The following is a 19,347-nucleotide window of genomic DNA, read 5'->3' on the forward strand; positions in this document are numbered from 1 at the left end:
TTACTGTACCTATTATACCGTGCTCGTATCACGTATGCAGTTTCAGAGGTAGAAAAGAGAAGTAAAAATCGATTCTACTATTCAAATGACTATCAGTAATCGAATACTAAAAACATGCAGTAAAATTTTTTTAATAAGGATTTATTCGTATCGCCAAAGTGAAGTCCACAATAGATTAAATGTTCATAATATATATATATATATATATATATATATATATATATATATATATTCATAAAAAAAGAAGAGGAACAAAAAATGTCGCAATTGTAATAATGCCTTTGTTAACATAGTTCAAACGTTTGCATACAAACTGACATTTGTTAGAAACAGAGCATCGGTCGTGCAATGAATAAACATTTCGCGGCGTGATCGTTATTGTCGAACGATCACGTGAATTATAAACAATCGTACAGTGAAAGCAGGCTAGATGAGTTTGGCCAATGTTAAAAATTTCTTTACTGTTATAGATGAAAATACGTTTCTACGTACTGGTAGAAAAATGATAACCCAGTGATCGGATTACGTTGTACGGGAGAGTAATTTGGTATTTTTGACGAAGAATCAACACACCGAAAGTTAGCATTTGGCTTATAGAACATATATGTACCTCTAGCTACATTTTCACTCTATCTACAATCAATCGTTTCAAGCAACGGATCAATGCATCCAACTATTGTTAGCTTCGCAGACTGCGCGTTCGTTTTGAAAGTATGTAAACACTATATTCTCCAAGACTACTCGATCAATTCGATTGCTTATTAGAGTAGAAGTGATTAATGCGAGGAACAATTTGTTTAAATTAACTATATTGATCAATAATTTCTTACTATATATAGATGTTATTAAGTGGTTTAATAAAGCGTACGTTATTAACGTTATAAAAGAAGTGTTATGAAGGTCTCTATCGCAAAACGTTCTCGTTGCCTTGGTTTCTTTTTTAGCAAGACCACAAAAGAAATTATTTAAAAAAACCATGTCAAAGATTATGAACATTTAAAATTATGAAATCATCAGAAAAATTTCACAACGGTTTATAAAATCTTTGAACGACATTTGTAAATAAAAGGTAAGCAAGTAATAAAGCTTTTATTGTCGAAATGAAGCTGGTCAGTGTAACCGGGTTAAAAATTCCTGTGAATCCTTGTCATCGTGTTTGAGAGCGGCTCGTCACGCGAACGATGTCGGCTCGCCACTGTATACCAAACTCTTATGTAAGGCTCGTCATGCGAATACATTTGTTTATTTGGGTTATTGCTTAGTTGTTTGTAGGGGCCGATGTTTTTAGGAAAGCAACACGAGATCCATGCGCAACGATACACACGGTTGTGCGCGTTAGCGCGGAAATTGAATTACCTTTGTGCGACTGCAGCGATGAAAGCGAGGCCGGATTGTACCATCTTGCAAACGGTCTTCCAATTAAACGTAGCTACGAAGTACAATTTACACGTCAAAGGATCTCGATGGTAACGTTCCCATTGGTTTTGTTCCAAATGGGATGCTTCATTGATCATATATTGCTCATTAAAAAAAATTGGAAACATCTGATGATTGTCAATAATTAATCAGGGATTAACGGCTGATACATATTATCAATGAGATATTAATAATTTAAGAAGCAATTGAGAAGCACGATGTAACACACGTACTGAAGGGGTTAATCTTTATATCTTCCTTTTTTCTTCATTTTAGTACAGTAAAGAGAGGATATTCGCTTTCAATCGCAAATATGTTGATCAAGATTAATTTGGAGGGATTAGTTCGTTAACTAACGGAGCGACGAGATGATGGGAGTTTAAGAGTCCCATTAGGATGTTCTCTGAAAACTTGTTTGCAATTTAAAGTAAGTCAGCGTTTGGTCGGAGGAAAGAATCGTGGGTGGAAAGAAAAACTTTGTGCCCAGGGGATGAAAAGACGGCTGGCATAAAATTATATTTGTTCAGTCGAATCTTGGACGAAACGGGTTGTAGGACCGTGATCAGAATTTTTATGGAAAGGCAGTGTCGAATTCATGAATACGCGCGCGTTCGCTTCCTGTTCAAGATTTACGGGCATCACAAATGCACGCTTCCGCCCACATTCAATGAAAGTTTCCAAGACATTCGCACGCCATTTAATGAAGCTCTAACACTAGCCTTCATTTCCAATAACAAACGTGATTCCGTGTTGCTCGTTTCTTTGATAATGCGCTCTCCTGCAAAGTAAAGTAGGAAAGTTCAAAAGATCAAATGTCGAACGGCGTATTAAAGAGAATTTATGTAAATTCAAAGCAAGAAACATAACGTAGTTAATTACGTTATATTACCGGCATAGTAATTAGTTGAATTTAAAGTAGCGATTTTCGTGATATAAAATGTCACGTCGAATTAAAATCCCGCACAGGAAAGGTTTCGATTGCGGGAAATATAAACTGCACACGCGTTAAAATCCAGTTAATCGAATTTAAATGATATTCAGCCTTTATTAAGGTTTCCCGTGACTTCGCACATACCTTTAACACCGCCGTTTTCATTATCATAAGCGTTACGTTATTGCTATCTTACCAAGACCGATACTGTTACACAGGTGAGCCAGTCATTAACACAGAGCAATTAAGTTAACTGTGTGCAAAATGTTGTCATTGAATTTTGATGATCTCATTACCTGTTATTGGCTGTTATGATCTCAATACATACAGGAAAAGCCTTGTAAAACATCAACTAACAAATATAGGGCTTTGAAGGATCGACAAACAAATTTTCGATTCCATTTGAAAATTTTATTTCAGTCATACTGTTCAATATTTCACCAAGAGCAGTGGTTCTTAAAATTACTGGATTAACCTTGAACCCAAAATCGTCCGCGCTATCCCGGCTTATCCTCGAAGAATACAAGCCGCAAACAAGAGAACGAAAGGTATTAGGAGAAGAAAAGGAGTGTTCGAAAACAAGGTTAAAGACAAGCACGGTAAAAAAGGGGGATAGAGAAACGGAATGAAAGAAGAAACGTAAGAAGAGATGAAAAATGAGTGAAAAAAATTAGGAGTAAGAAGAGGGCTCTGCTCGTGTCTGAGGGCGACCCTCGGTGAAAATGCAATTTCGGTTCTTGTCTGGAGACGACGTAGCTACCATGGCTCATCTTCCTGGCGTCCGTACCTCCTTCAACATTGTTGAAGGCACAGCCTCTCGTGCACACAGAAGTTCTTCTCTCTGGCATGTTCCAGGAGATGAAAGGCTCCCGTGGCTATCAAAGGGAAAGGGAAGAGAGGTAAAGGCCCCACCCGACAATGGCCCTGAGCTCCAAGGTTTTCAAGCTCGACGTCCAGGCCTCGGAGGACCAGTCGTGTGATTTCAACCGGCCTGTCAACTTATTCCCATTTCATCCGATTTGGATACACATCACGATTGTTTCGATTTTCCAATCATCTAGAATTTTCTGGAACAAATTTGAAAATACCAGAAAATTCAAGTTTCCGCATATTATAAAGCCTATCGTTTAGAGTTTAGCAGATTCCACGGGGAATTTTCTATGTGTCTAGGAAATGGAGGAAAAACATCAGCGTATTACTCACAAAGAGAAACGTTTCCTCTTTTAACCGATTACGAAACGAAGAAAGAAGGCGGTTCTAAATTTACATTGGTTCATTTTGCATCCTCGTCGACGAGGTGAACGCGCTCTTCGACCAGCGACATCTCGCCAGAGAGCCATCTTCGGCGACGAGAGAACTGGAACAAGGTGTACGATGAATTTTCTACGAGATGTTTGAGAGCACTGCCAATGATTCAGCGTTTCTGACCGATTGCTACAAGAGTGAGAGGGAGAGTATCGATAATGCACGTGCCTCATTTTACATTGTTGCATATCTTGATGGAGAACATTCAAAGTTTCATACTGCCTTCTTGGAAATCAATAAGATTAGAGAGTACTTTGAGATCTCCTTAAATAACTTAAACTCATTTCATCTATTTAATGCTAATAGATATAAATGATTATACATCTTATTAATCTCAGTTGGTAATATTCCTAAATGTAAAGTAAAGGATTAGGAAGAAGTTTATGGAACCCAGTCACATATTCGATAGCGTAGCTGTAGGCGCGAACCAGACATAATAAGGCATTTGTATGTTCATCGTGATTTTGATATTCGAGGTCCCGTCTTTTTAACCATGCTTTTAAATCAAGGATCGAGAATAGCAAAAAGGTCGTTAACAAGTGTGAAGTTTTACTTTTTCAAGAATATTTAATATATTTTATTATTTACATTTATTGAAATTATGTTGCAACAAGTTAATTTTTATTTTATTTTTTTTTAGAAGGAAGCTTTAAACGGGCAACGTAAAATCATCAATAGTAACGTAGAATCAGCGAGACATCGTAATTCAATTAAAAATGAAACAGAAAACAGTCGATAACGGAGTACGTTAACAGATTAAAAAGGTATAGAGAAATGTAGTCCTTTTTTTCGAAAATGCATGCGCTTAAATGAATCCATCAATTCTCTCTAGAAATACGATGAAAGCACGTGTACAGTATACAGTGTACTACGTATACGTCACGGGAGTAGAAAGAGATGGAAAAAGAAAGAAAAAGAGAGACAGAGAGATACAAATCCAGTCGATGGAAATGTTACTGTAAATCCGCGTCAAGATCAGAGCTGACGTCATCCTCTGACGCACCATCATCTGACATACTCTGCATTGTTCAGCGAACGTTCGAAAATGTATATTTTCTATTGGCAAATACTGTTATCGTTTTTCAAACGTCAATATTCATCAGTTTCTAATTATCACATCACCAATTACTCAGTTTACAACCTACAAATAAAAAAATCGATTATCGAGTCAAAGGAAATGTTAAAGGTCAAACAAAAATCTAAAGTCAGATGAAACATTTGTTTTACATTTTCTCAATTCTTTCACTTTTTTAATTACGTGTAATTCTAACGTTATGGAATACTTGATATATAAAAAAAATGTATATAAAAAAATTGATATAATTTTTAAAAAAGAAGTTCAATATGGCTAATTACACTTTATCGCGGTAACTTCTTTAATTTAAAATTAATTTCGGTAATATAAAATTTCAAATTATCAAAATATCAAATTATGATTCATAAAATATATAGGAAAAGTGAAAGGTGATTATAAGTTACTGTATTTAAATTATGTTTGACGTCCAAAGAGATTAATTTATTTATCAATTATTAACTACAATTAAAATTGCAACCATATATTAATTGATGCTGAAAGATAATAAAATCCAATTAAACTGAATAAGAGCGTACAGGAATTTGATTATCAATCATGTAATACATGTTACAGGAAAATGGTAGTTTCGATACGTGCTGCCATCTTCGTAATTGGTTGATGCTTCTGGTAAGGCAGAGAACTGTACGTCATTGTAAACAATGACTTAGATTCTACATGAGAATGAATAGAACATCTCGCGTTTGCGGACTCTGTAACAGGTGTTCCTGTTTCTGGAGGGGAGTTCGGACTGCTGGTTGCACATCAGTGATTTCTATCTTCGACATCAGACGTTGTCTTTTCGCTGCCAAAATTGTACCCAGGAAACTGGTAAATTTCTACTTAGTTGTTACTACTTTTATCAAGGAATAAACACGTTTTTTTAATGCAATTATAGTACAAAATAAGGAAACATTGGGTCACAACAAAGATTATCACATAACTTAGAAACAGGTGTAAAGAAATTATGATTAAAATATGTTTTAATATATTTAATCCATAAGAATCAAATCTAAATAAAATTATTCTTGATTCTGTTCTCTTAGCATTGAGACTTGTATTAGAGAGTAGAAAAAGCTTCAAACTGAGCGTTGATTTGAAGTTTTGAAGAAAATCAGCTAAACCACAATTTCCGCTTCGTTCTTATGAATAGATTATCTTTTAGAGTCAAACGAAACTAAGGCTCGAAATTTTTGTTGATCTGATAATTTGCATTAAGATGATCATTGTATAAAAATATGTTGACATAGAATGTCTGAAGAGACAAAAATTTAGAGAGGGTGTAAAATTACTGGTTTTCAGAAATATCGAGGTAAAGTAGGCAGGTGTGCTTCCTGCAGACGTACAAGTACATATACATAATAAGAAGATAATATTCAAGCATAGAGAAGGAGCAGCGAGCGTAAGAGTGTGAGTGATCACGTCCTGTACTTTCCTAAGCACCTGCGGAGCCAGAACAGATCCGGCAGGTGCAAAAAGGATACGGGAAACCCCGAAGAACTTTATGCAATCCTCGTTGAACGGGTAAGTCCGTAGGTTTTGCTATAAAATTGAATTAGAATTTAACAAAATTTTGATAAAAATGGAATATTTAGAATTTGATAATTTATTGTTCTTTCAACTTAATTTTGTAAATAATCATTATTATTCTTTTATTATATCTTCTCAAATATTTATACTTGTTACTGAAAAAAATAATTTTCTGTTTGTAATAGTTGGATGATATACTTTATTAATCTTTCGAGTTAATTTAGGATATGTCAAATAGTCAATATTAACTTTTTACTATACTTTTTAAAATATTTGACTTTCATGGCACATTCATATATGTTTCAGTTTTAAGAATTTAGTAATAAGACATGAATAATTTTCTTTCTATGATAGTTGATTGGCATACTTTATAAGTAGATATTATATTTTATAGCTATACTTTATAAGTAGGTATTATATTTCTAAGAAAAGCATTAAAAAAAGAAAGCGATATGGCTCAAAGCGCGGAGGTTTAAATGTTTAAAGCAAGCCTTCTGGTATAGAGCGCGGCGATTTTCCTGCCGTTTCCCTGGTAACTTTTGCGTCAGCCTTTATCGCCGGAAAAAAACTCGTTAGCTTGGCGCGGCCTAGCTGGCCTGCTTCCAGAACAAACCGCCAGAGGTCCGGCGTTACGTGCGAACCGAGGCCGCGCCGATGAATTTGGTGACGTAAGAGAATAAAACCACCATAAAGGCTTGCTGGTTCATTAGCGCAAACCGCGGAGCATGGCATCCTTGTAGAGAGAGCGAGGTTATAATCCATAGTCTGATCTCAGTGTATCCACAGTACGTACCTTTAAAACGTGCGTTGCGTTGGCACAGAACTCCGACATTCCACTAGACTTACTGACTAAAGGATAGTAAAACGATAAAACATTTACGATCACGGAAAGTTTTCAGATCTATTTCACCTAATATTTATATGTATTTTAAACATAGTTTTACATTAATTACAGAGAGACAAAAGAACACGAGAGTGAAAAAAAGATTAGATACAATGTTTTATATAGGTTAATGCAAGTAGAAATTATTTCAAAAATTGTTCGTTGCATTGTGTTACGCATGCGCAGTAATGCAGAGTCGCTGTTATTACACGGTACAAAGATTCGGTCGATTATCGGAATTAAATATATTTATTATTATTATTGAATATTTCACAGTAAATGTTTCAATTAATAATCACTATGTATTAATTTGTACCGTCAGTAGAATATATTAATATGCGTCATTGACGTTCCTATATTTCTTTTTATTTTTAAATATTTGATACATGCTACTGTAATTGTTACAAGAGTAAATTACTTTTCGAAACGCGTTTGGTTTTTGAATTATCGACATGTAGTCCTCCGGTTGTTCAGTGCTGCAGCGAAACGCAGCAATAAGGAGAGATAATATACATACTTGACTTCCACTCGAAGAGGTCGGGTAGATAAGAGAAGAGTGAACCTGCGAAATTGACTTTCGTAATTACCGACCGAGAATGCGCCAGTATCCAAGGTAGTATTCGGCCGATCTACAGCCGTAGATCATTCGGATACGATAAAGTTTGCAATTTGTACGCAAAGAGAAATGACCTAGGCTTACTCATTCGGCCATTCGCCAATTACCGTGTCGATCTTCTCTTTGAAACTCCATTTAATCTGCATCACAGTAATTGCTACATAACACCTTATTTTTACATCTTGTGCATGACCTCTTCTATTTTAAAATAAGTCGATCGATATGTTAATACTGTAGTTCATCTTCTTTCAATTTTGGTAATGCTAACATTACTTTATGAATTGCTTTATGGCACGATACAGAGATATTCTTTATGATTTCTTTCTTATTTTCAGTTTCTTAAAATTGTATCAAGTATCAGAAAGAAACTACCTCACAGGAAAGGCTCTATATATCAATTATGTGCATTGTATATATTGTTTTTACAGTAAACTTTCAATTGCTTTAGGTAGTATAGTTGAATAATTCCGGAAATTAGAAAAACATCTACATCAAGGAATTTGTGAACAAAGTACAATTTGGAACGACACACAGCATGTGTGTATCTTGTATATGAATCGATAGTGGTTCGCATCCAGCGTTGCGTAAAATGACGTCAATTGGCGTGTAAGGATTATGTGAAAAAACTGACCGTAATCGTTATTGACTACTTAAAACGCATACAATTAAGGCTTTCTTTCGAAAGCAGGTTATTTAATCATTGATAACTCGAGACTGCCTTCCTTACTGGTAAACTATGGAATTTTTATCTTAAGAGTTTTCTTCCTTTTCTATCCGTTTGAATTTTAATCCAAAAAGTTATAATTCTAAAAAATATAAAATTCGCATATTTTACTATTTAACGCGTTAATATTATTATATTACTAATTCAAATACATTATGTTGTATCTATTTATTTTCTACGAGGAATAAAATTGATTCACAGTATTTAATTTTTAATTCGGTGGCTAAAGGTGTTTCTAACTAAGAAGTAACCCAGTTAACAGGTCAATATCGTAACTGTTTCGGACGATAACGTCATTCAGACTTTCCGTTATTTCTCAGTGAGATACTATATTGGATCAGAAAATAACATGCTACTTTCAGAAGTCATCTCGAAAATCCAATTAGTGGAGAACTGCTTAACGGAGCACCAGTCACTTAAATTGTACTTTACCAATTTCCTTTCTTATTAGAGGATCAAATGGCAAATGAATGAAATAAGCGTGGTATGTGCAGTATAAACACAAAATTTAGCGATTATATACATCTTGCCTTGTGCATGCTGCAATTTGCAAAGAATGAGGTATGTGTGTTGATGGAACGAAAGTTCTTTTATCAAACAATTTAATAAATCGATTTTATTCTAACTTTGCTATATTTCTTGAAGACTTCATTTACTACAGAATATTTTACATTTACTTTATGCAATATGATAATTAATAATAAAGCTTAAATACGTTTATAAAATTTATCACGTTCACTTTTTAGATACTGCCTCTACTTGCAATTATATTTCTGGTAAAGAAGTTACGAGTTGGAAGTATCTTAAATATTTCTATATTGCACTACAAGAATTAAGCCAAATTAACTTCTAAAAAAGTCTTGAACATCAAGTATCAATTTCCAATTTTAACTGAATAGAAATTACCACCAAGAAGTATTCTGTAAGCTGTGGCAAGCAGTACAATTTTTGGTCTCGAAAGAAAGTGCGCCACTGTTATGCAATTAAGATTTTAATAGAACTCTCATGTCCGTGAATCTCCGTGTGCGTTTCCTTTGTTGCGCTTAACTCTGTTTGCTCAACCCCCTTTTCACGGTGAATTCTTTCAGTGGCCGCACCGAACACTGCATCCCTCAAGGGGTTAATTTCATTTCGACTGTCTGGGCAACATGTGAATCGAAGGTGTGCATCACGAAAGAACCTGCCACTGCACCAGCGTGTATTGTTGTCGTCGACGTCGAAAGAGTTCAGTGTCAAACGTCAGCGATTTGTTTTCATGATGCACGAACGCTATGGTTGCACAACAACGATTTATCGCTGACGAATGTTATTGGCGACTCGTGATCAGCGTGTACGCAATATCTTCACGGACGAGCCATCGTAATGCCGAGCGAGCCGATTTTAAAAATCAATTCATCTCCACGCGCCTGCGGGTAACGGTCGATGTCCAGCTTTTAATACGTCGTTAAGATTGAGTGCTCGGATCGCAATTGAACTGTCGCGTTTTGAACGTTGACAAACCTGAAAAGTATCGAGAAAAATCTATACATAGAATGTTTAGTAGTTCTTTGCGCTAATTATTTGAATCCTTCTTAATAGTTAATGGCGTATTGCTTGAAATAAGTAGAAAGTTAGTGAATATTAAAATATTCATTGGAATGTGCATTTTTTGGCCATTAAGCAATATTTAATGACCAAAATTTTATTTGATTGCGGAGAAACAAGCGTAGTAATTACTTAAAAATTTAATAGATTAATAATAACAAACTAACATTTAAACAACACACCTCAAAGTTAAGATCCTCTGAAGAGTTAAATTAATACCGTATACAATATTCACGCACAAAAAAAATACTTTGCTTTGGAAGTGACAATCTAGATACCGGGAGATATAATAATTTAAAATACAAAGCTTAGATTATGGACTATTTTTATTGCAATGATAGCGAACTTATCAATAAGACAATTATTTTTCTTGAAAGAACTCAAAAATATACATACTCGTGAATATTAATTATCGCTAAAATTGATTAAAATCATCCACTAGCAGCGGTAAACTATTTCTGTGGCTAAGACGTATATTATTAAAGATTTTTGGAGTATACGCTGCGAAATAGTAACTGGCCAATCGAGAACGCGTTATCTTATCATCAGCCAACAGCCCAACTTCTCCATCCAAATGCGTGCTCTAGTATACAAGAGATAACATTTCGCCTCGTGGCCAATGAGATTCTATTTGAGATCCTGCTCGCTCGGTTGTGGAGAAATCAGAATCCGGAATACGAGACATGCAACTCGATCTTGCGCTCATCTCGATTTCAGTCTCCCTTCCGATCAAACACCGCTTCTTGGCAATCTTGTAATCTCGCCGAACAAGTCCTCTAGACTCGCTGATCTAGACATCGTACACGCCGCGTTTAGCTCTATATTTTTACATTACGTATGATTAATTATTAATCGATAACTCGTAATTCTAGTTAAGACTCTCTTGATACTTGGTATCACGTTGCGTTCATCTATAAATTCCATTACGTTCGCAATACGTATTTGAATTTAAGAACGTTGGTATTTACTATTATCACTGTTTTGCATTATAAAAACATTTTCAAGTAGATTAAACTATGGAAATCGTACTCTTTGTGATATTATGTACGCGTAACTTTTATTTTGCATATTTATGAGTAGTAGAATTAATAGAAAATATTGAAATCAAGCGCAACTTTTGTTTTCACAAGTGAAAAAAAGTTAGAGTATAGAGAATTTATGCTTTCGATTTGAAATGACAAACGTTTTCAAATGAAACAAAGAGAAGTGTTTGCATTCATCGCTGTATTACAGAAGATTTGTAAAATCTCACATCGTAACTATGTAAACGAAGAAGAAGCGATAGCTTGCTTTAAAGATTTTCAAAAATCTTTACAAATATTGAACTAAAATTTCTCTTCGTTCAAAACTATTGCGAGGAAATCAAATTTTTCATGAAAGAAAATACAAACCGATGTCTGGATGCCGCTATCGTGGCACACTGTTTGCCATGAATTATGCTGAGATTTCATAAGTGCTTCTGACCTTTACCGCAAAGAATTTTCTTGGAACGATGACGACGATGATATCGCAGGCGAGAGTTAATAATCGATGTTCTACGTTCGAAAAATGTTTGACAGAATTAAGTAACGATTACGTAGACATTCAAGCGAAGGATAAATCCCACGATTAGATAATAATTGTAATAGTTGCGGTTTAAACAGTCACGATTACAGTGCTGTACTATACTTTAAACGCTGTTTGTTTTTGTATTATTTTTTTTCTTCGTATAATTTTTTAATTCAAATTCTACTTGTTAAATTATTTCTATTAACAACTAAAAGGTATTTAATTTTTAATTCCTGGGATTTAGAGAGAGAATGTCATTTTTTGCTATTTTTAAAAAATGTTACGAGTACTTTTAAGTTGTTTTATCTTTTTCTTTGCTTTTTTAGCGCGCTATTGAATTCTTGCCTATTCATGAAGGGATTCCCGGAGTTTCATCTCGTGAAAATGCATGGAGTCCGACAATTAACATCGCATCCATTCACGTAAGCTCGGTGGCATTACGGAAAGGAAAAAAAATAAGCGTTCATTCATGAAAACTCTTATCTGCGTATACATAGCCATAGATTACCAACCCCGTTTCATTCACACGTTCGTAAAACAGGTTGAATTTATCGCTGACATCTTCCCGTTGAAAAAAGGACCATATCAATTTTACAAACCCCATTATTTTATATTTCATCTTCTTCCAATTTTTATCCAAGATACCAAGAATTCCAATTTTATTACCACGAATTACTGTAAATTGACAAAAATCAACGCATTCGCTTCAATTACTCTAAAATAACAAGAAGAAAACCATAGGAACTAAACTGAAGGTATAACAACATATTCATATTTTAACAAATTCCTGTTAATCTATAATCAGTCCTCTAATCCAGATTTCTTCCATAGAACACTACCATGTTACAACACCTTTAATTGACTCAAAAATGATGGCAGTAAGGAAACCATAGAAACCAAATAGAAGCTATAACATCGTCATTTCTTCATCATAACAAATCCAATCGAATTCATTTCACCAGTTAATCCACAAACATTTCTTTTATCCAAAAATGTCATGGAAGAAACGGTATCGAAAGAAACTAAGCAGGAGCATCGTCGAATCGACTCACGTGCACTGGAATACAGGCGAGCTTCGAGTCATAGTGCAGGATATATGACGCAAATCGAATGCACGCGGTTCTGTTTACGTACGAGATAAGAGTTTGTCCTGGGTCAAGGCTGCACGCAGTTTGATAATCCAATTCAGATAACGGGAACGTGCATAGAGTTTGCTGGACCTTGAGTACATACATACATATATATACATATAACGACGGTGTACGCGAGAAAGAGAAACGTCCGAAGAGAATACACACGAGGCAGCGCAAGGCAAGGCGAGTCTCAATGACTCATTTCGCGAGCAATTTGTCAAATCATCCGCCCCTTCTCTCCCCTCAAAAGACCCGCCCTCGTTCCCTCTCCTTCAAACGGAAAGACTCACGTTTATCGTGAATAGTACGCCTAACGTGCGCACGTGACATTTCGAGTATCTCGAATTAAACTGTAAACATCGTAGTACAACCGACGGTTGAAGACCAGCCACGCGGACAGTGTCAATGATCCTACTATTTATTGGATCGTTGCTTACGCACGGCGCCATATGTCTGTGGATATGTACGTGTACACATCCGGCTATATGTGTGCGGGCATCTCTCCTTCCTCGTCTCGCTTTTGTCAGTCGTGACCTCGAAGGTTATTTCGTCTGTCTACCTCTTTATCTTCTGAATCTCCTTGCGAGACCCGATTTTCGAAATCTTTCATTCAGATGTTCTGCGGTGAATGACGCGACATGAATTTGGCTTTGATTCTCGATTAATATGATACTTATGTATGATAGGAGCCTGAATATTTGTACTAGCTGTCTGTGGATTATTATGTATGATTGTTATATCGTATCGTTATTACAGATTGGTACAGATTCAAACAGATTGGTTTTGGAATGTACGTGTATTCAAGTGTTTTCACACTTGAATGCTCTTCTCTTCTCCTTCAATCGAATACCATGAAGTATACGTTTCTCAAATCTCTTCAGCCTCTATCTTTCAAAAACTCGAAGAACACTTAGGAACAATGAAACGTGAACAAAGTCATCTCTTCTACTCGTAAATCCTCCAGATATCTTCTCTGAGACTGAAAGTCTCGATGACCGTGATATAAATCGCACGAACAGCCCCTGGTGACTTTGCAACTGCCGCCAGATTCCATGCAGCGACTGTACGAGTTTCGTTCTCTGTGACTACTCTCCACGTCTTCATCTCGACCGATTCTCCGTCACGATTCATAGGGGTATAGGTAAACGACATCCGCGTCCGAGTGGGCACGTGCGTGTGCCTCTGCGTTCGCGTGTCCCGTAGTTTGTGTCGTTGACTGAGGGTGGTGGTGGTCGTGTGATGGTAGTGGCGAAAAGGGGGAAAAGGGTGACGGAGGAGGGAGAGCAAGCACGTGTGAGGACGTAGTACGATTTACTCGCAGATCGGTGGAACGTCTTCCTCGTTCCCTCCCTCGCCCTCTTTCTCGTCGATGAGCTGTCTTTCTTTCTCTTCCACCCCTTCCCCCTATCGCGTACTTCTCTTCCTCATTCTCCTCCTCTTCGTCGTTCCTCCTCCTCCACCTCTTCCTCCTCCTCCGCCTTCTCCTCCTTCACCACCTCTTCCTCCTACCACTGACATTATACTACTACTACGGGGTACTCCACTTTCATTCAGTCGCTTCTAAAAATAAAGTCCCTGATTCACAATGCATGAATGACAATCACACTGAAAGGAATACCGCACAGACTTGTAGCCTTTCTCACTCTCTTTCCCCCCTATCTCATTCCCTCTAACCGTCCCATGTCTTCTTTGTCTCTCTTGTCGATCTCCTGCTCTTGCGATTTTCCCTCTCCCTCCGCCTTTCTGTTGTATGTGTCCTGTCTCGTTCTACCATTCCCGAAGCACTCTCTCTCGCTCTCTTTTCGCTCCTATCACTCTCGCCTCTCCTGTCTCGCTTCTTTTTCCAACCTGTTCTCTCGTTCCCTGGCGCCAACCCCCCTTTCTCCCTCCTCTCTCTCACTCTCACTCTCTCTCTCTCTCTTTCTCTCTGTGTCTATGTATGTATATATATGCCTGCCTCTGTGTGTATATGTGTCGTACTCTCTTGTAAGAGAGTGAAATCTCGGTTCGCCTGTTGCATCGAACTATTGGTTGGTTCCGTGTAAATAGATCCCGTGGAAATTCGAAGTAGCATTGCCGCGTTGCGCCGGCCTGATCGATCGGAGGGATCGATCTCGTACCGGAGAACTTGTTGCACATCGTGCCAGATTTTACAAATGTCACGGTCCGATGTTTGAATTGGCATCACAGAGTATGTACGTCCGTTTGAATAAACGTTATCGTTTGCTCGTACTATCCGATGGTAAGTCGAGGAATAGGAAGCAGTTGGAGAATAGTTACTGAAACGTTTCTCTGCTCGTAGGTGTTTGGGCGAAGCGGTGGCTGCTTCTTTCGAGGATAAATAAGAAGTTTGATATTGCAGAGGATGAAAAATTCTTGGTAGAGTTCGCAAGACTGATACGATAACGAAGCGAGCTATCTAAAGCAAGATCGTATCGCTGGCTGATAAACGAATTCTGCGAGGAAAACAAGTGTAGATTCAACAAGATATCGTTGGTACTGCGTTGTGACAGTTCCAGGCGATGTGCGTGTTCGTTTTAAAGTACATGTATAATTAAAGTATAGCGATGAAGGCATATAACAGGATCTCATGCAATTTATTATCCATATAATTACAGAATTCTTAATGTATTAAGTCAAGAAAACGAGGTAATTCATCATGCAACTTCGTAACATTTTGTACTTAATAAATTATTTATTAAAATGTTCTTTCTTATTGCCAGACTAGTGATAAGTCATAATGGTAGCTTTTTAATTTCGTCTTCATAAAAGGATTTTACGGACTGGTTTGACACATATACTCATTAAGTTATATTCACATTTACTAAAATTAATTTGTCTTTAGTAATTTTAAATTCCGCGCCAGACGTTTCTGACTCTGGAACATCTCATTCAACTGATTAATCTATTGTACTATGATAATTTTTTCCTCTCTATCTCCCTCTAATATGAATTACATTTTAAAACATATGTACGTATATTGTAATAGTAATAATGTTTCATAGTTTCATTGTAACGAATGGTCTGCCACAGACCATTTATTTTACGAGGTTCTTTTTCACATAGAATGATTTCCGAATTACAGAAGGGTTCGTTTTACGAAGATGAACAACGAAGATAGCAACCGGAAATACCAGCTATAATTTGGGAATGCACAATTGTCCCGTAACGCTCTGAAGGTTCACGGAAATAGGGGCGAGTAACCCTGAATATCTCGTGAAGTTCTCGACTCGAAGCACCCAAGGAGAACTGGTTTCAACTCATCATAGTCACCTAGCTGTTCACGATACGGCATTCCAAAATAAAAAGCAGAATAATCAAATGTCCCTGAAAACAGCAAAACACTGCCGAATTCAATAATATTGCTTGAAGCTGTTTTAAGGTCTACAGGTATTTCGAAAATTCTTCAGTGAAGAATTAACCGCGAGGAGAGTTATATTAACTCGTATATATAAAGTAAGAGAAAAAAAACGTTTTAAATATTATAAATATCGTCACGCGAATCATTATATTAGCTAAAAAATGAATGGTGTCTTAAAATAATATTAAAAAACGATTAATATTGTTACAGAGACCTACTTTCATCACCCTTGTTGAAGTTACTCACGCGAAACATCCTTGTTAGTAGATAATCCTATAATAAATACAGCCTACGGAAACATCAAGACACTTCAAATTCTTCTTGCGAAAGAAATTGCAGCAACATCCAACGGTGCTATAAAATTATGGCAAACGTTTGCGAACGTTTATCCACTTACGATATTCCAAACGACTACATGAAAAATTAAATATCTCTTTAAAATCAAAATGCATCGTGGTTGAAATGCATCAGAAGTTAAAGAAAAAGTGACTCCAGTTCTTGAAGAAAAGAGAAAAATAATTCAAAGTCGGATAATTCCAAGATTAAAATATCTCTCTAGTTGAACCATGACTACGACAATCCTGGACTCTAATCTGACTGCAAGATTTCAGCGAAGGGACAACTTTGTGTCCAAGAGTTTCCCTTGACGAGACTCCCTCGTTATTATCCGCCGCTGCGAGCCTCTACTCTAACTAAAGAGAGACTTTAGAGTGCAAGACAGAGCTATAGGTAGAAAGAGCAGCAGTACCAGCAGCTCGAACCGCTCACAGCTAAATATATCTCTCTCTCTAGAGTTACTCAAGGTCACAGCGCTTGGATTGGCCCACGATAAAGCGCAGCTCCGTACCCGTCCCTCGGCCTGGCCTTATGCTTCGTTCGCACACATTCTGCCGCGCCGTGGCCCACATGTCACTTCGCGACAATGTCGTATACCAGCCGCATCGGGTACACGTGTTCGATCGAACGCAGCAATAGTCACTCCGCATGCGAGCCGTATTTTCCTATATAGTCACGTCTACACCTTTCGATCTTTTTCCCCATTGTTCTGTTTCATTAGTCACAATCACAATTTCGCATTAGTTCGCGATCAAAATTCTGTGTTCTCGTTTTACTCACGCTCCGTCGTTTTTTGGAACGTTTATCTCTTTAAATCTCACGGAACACTTTCGATCTCTTTCGATCATCGAATTTTTAAATCTTCACTATTTTTGCATTTTGGTTTTAAAGTAGAGTATTTTATGGAAGTTGATTCTTTTTATGAGTAAAATTGCCTGTTTTCTTTAAGTTAAATATTAAAATTAGGTATTTCTGAGAAATATAAATTACAGTAACAATAATATGTGTGATAAAAAAAAAGATATTTCGGAGATAGTATCATTAGCCCGTTCAGGAAATATACGATATATTGCATACGTGATGTTATTATTATTCTATGAGGCACGTATACTGACTTCCGGGTAAACCATAGACACGGAAAGAGAGTGTGACCTGTTGCTGACGACAAATAATTGGCGAGTTACAGGTCGCTCTTTAGAAACACCAACAGAAAGGCGTAGAATCTATGGGGCGTATGTTCCGTAATAATGTATACGCAATGTAGGATCTTACAAACAATGGCGTAGGCTTCAATGCAGCTTAAGTCCATTATAAAATTATTTACATTTTATTAACATCATTCGTTTGCGACATTTCTATTAATTCTGCTACGTTCTTTAAGTTTTATAAAAAACTCATAGATTAATATTCATGATTTTTTACTTTAACGTTATATTACAGTTTTTCTTAAAACATCAAATATCTTTTCATTCATTCAAACGATAACAAAATTGCTACGTAAAGATTTAAAAAATGTAACAAAGTTAACAATACCAAAAGATTTCAATGACACAAACGACAAATACTCGAGTATGAAAACACAAAGAGAAAACGTATCGTGAGATAGACAATTCATAATGCTTTCAAAAACTATTCATTCGATTTGGACAGGGATGTTCCGAGGTTCGACGGTGCTGATAACAAAACCAAGCTACACTCGTCCTATAGCTGAATTTGAGGTTAGGTGATTGTCCGGGTGTGCGGTAAGCATCGATAACGACGATAACGGCGCGCTGCAACCTCGCGGCTGTAGCAACACGATCTGGCAACCCTGGAGCGGCCAGCAGTGCCGGGGTTGAATTTCAAGCGCCCGAGGGACAGAGGGGGTCGGGTCTCTCTCTTTTGTATAGGGGGCACGAGGGCTTCACCGATGCTCGGCACATAACGGTGAGTCGACGGCCATGATGCGGGGCTTATGGCCGGCTGCCTGGTTCTGTTGTCTGTTAAAACGCGCTTCAAAAGAAAACCAACCTTTCTCTTCGTCTTCCTTCTCGGCCTCGCCCCCTTTTTCCCCGAAAAATTACCTACAACTTGCTCTAGGCCTACGGGGTTGAGTCCCAGTAATCGCTCGTTTCTCACCACCCGAATATTCCCCCGCGTATTAATTACCATTCCGTTTTCCCTATGGCCATTTAAAATACGTAAACGGCAAATTCGCGCACACGCGAGCGAAGATTGAGTTTTAATTTAGGGAGACATTTTCCGGTTTCTAAATTATAAATACCTTTTAAGAAGTGGAAGTGTGAAGGAATGAGTGTCTTAATATTTTCAGTTCAATCTTTTAAATTAGATGATCTGTTTCATTAAAGGAAATTGTTCATAGATTTGAATTTGATAATTTTTGTATGAAATATTAGTTTTTAGTTTTTAATTTTTACTGTTGGGTAATTTATGGCAAACATATTTTAGGATATATACTTGATAAGCTGAGAGTCCAGTAATTTGCGAAACTGAGTTACCTGCTAGTAAAGACGGCTTAATCTTTCGTACAACCCCTGGCAATAAATATCCGAGTACTATTGTTCATGCGCGCATACCTAGCTAAACCTTAAAATCTTTACCTGCCGTAAGCCCTGCAGATTTTAAAATTGCTGACCTTATCATTTTTGTGGTGTATCTCGAAAATAGTATGAAGCAATTTAAAAAATTTATGAACCTATTCCCATTGAAATTCCCATTGCGTTACAAGTTGTGAAAGGAAAGAACTATGTGTACGGTACTGTCTTAAACTTAGTTTACAGAAAAGGGACCTATGTAATTTTAGGATTATAACGGCATTTTGACACTTACTGTTTTTCAATACTGTTTTTCAAAACTTCAAAATGAGAAGAATGTAGCCGGAAGAAATTTAATTCTTCGAATTTTATAA

General features: G+C 36.8%; 3 long non-coding RNA genes across 4 annotated transcripts; 2 read left to right on the forward strand and 1 right to left on the reverse strand.

Annotated features, from left to right (window-relative positions):
* Positions 1 to 3,409: 3,409 nt before the first annotated feature.
* On the forward strand, positions 3,410 to 13,365 carry LOC132913793 (uncharacterized). Its single transcript, XR_009659453.1, has 9 exons — positions 3,410 to 4,180; positions 4,293 to 5,555; positions 6,027 to 6,248; positions 6,649 to 7,750; positions 8,840 to 9,038; positions 9,224 to 9,500; positions 9,566 to 9,889; positions 11,936 to 12,364; positions 12,441 to 13,365. It is a non-coding gene; the product is annotated as an uncharacterized LOC132913793 (long non-coding RNA).
* On the reverse strand, positions 10,785 to 11,521 carry LOC132913795 (uncharacterized). Its single transcript, XR_009659455.1, has 2 exons — positions 11,453 to 11,521; positions 10,785 to 10,851 (listed from the first exon to the last, which is right to left on the reverse strand). It is a non-coding gene; the product is annotated as an uncharacterized LOC132913795 (long non-coding RNA).
* Positions 13,366 to 13,369: 4 nt separating the features above from the next.
* On the forward strand, positions 13,370 to 17,773 carry LOC132913797 (uncharacterized). 2 transcript variants are annotated; one of them, XR_009659458.1, is made up of 4 exons: positions 13,370 to 15,266; positions 15,361 to 15,391; positions 15,828 to 16,198; positions 16,314 to 17,773. It is a non-coding gene; the product is annotated as an uncharacterized LOC132913797 (long non-coding RNA). The 2 variants fall into 2 exon arrangements; XR_009659457.1 differs by having other exon boundaries at positions 13,370 to 15,391.
* Positions 17,774 to 19,347: the final 1,574 nt, after the last annotated feature.

This window comes from Bombus pascuorum, chromosome 13 (assembly GCF_905332965.1).
Source record: "Bombus pascuorum chromosome 13, iyBomPasc1.1, whole genome shotgun sequence".
Taxonomy (NCBI): Eukaryota; Metazoa; Arthropoda; class Insecta; order Hymenoptera; family Apidae; genus Bombus; species Bombus pascuorum.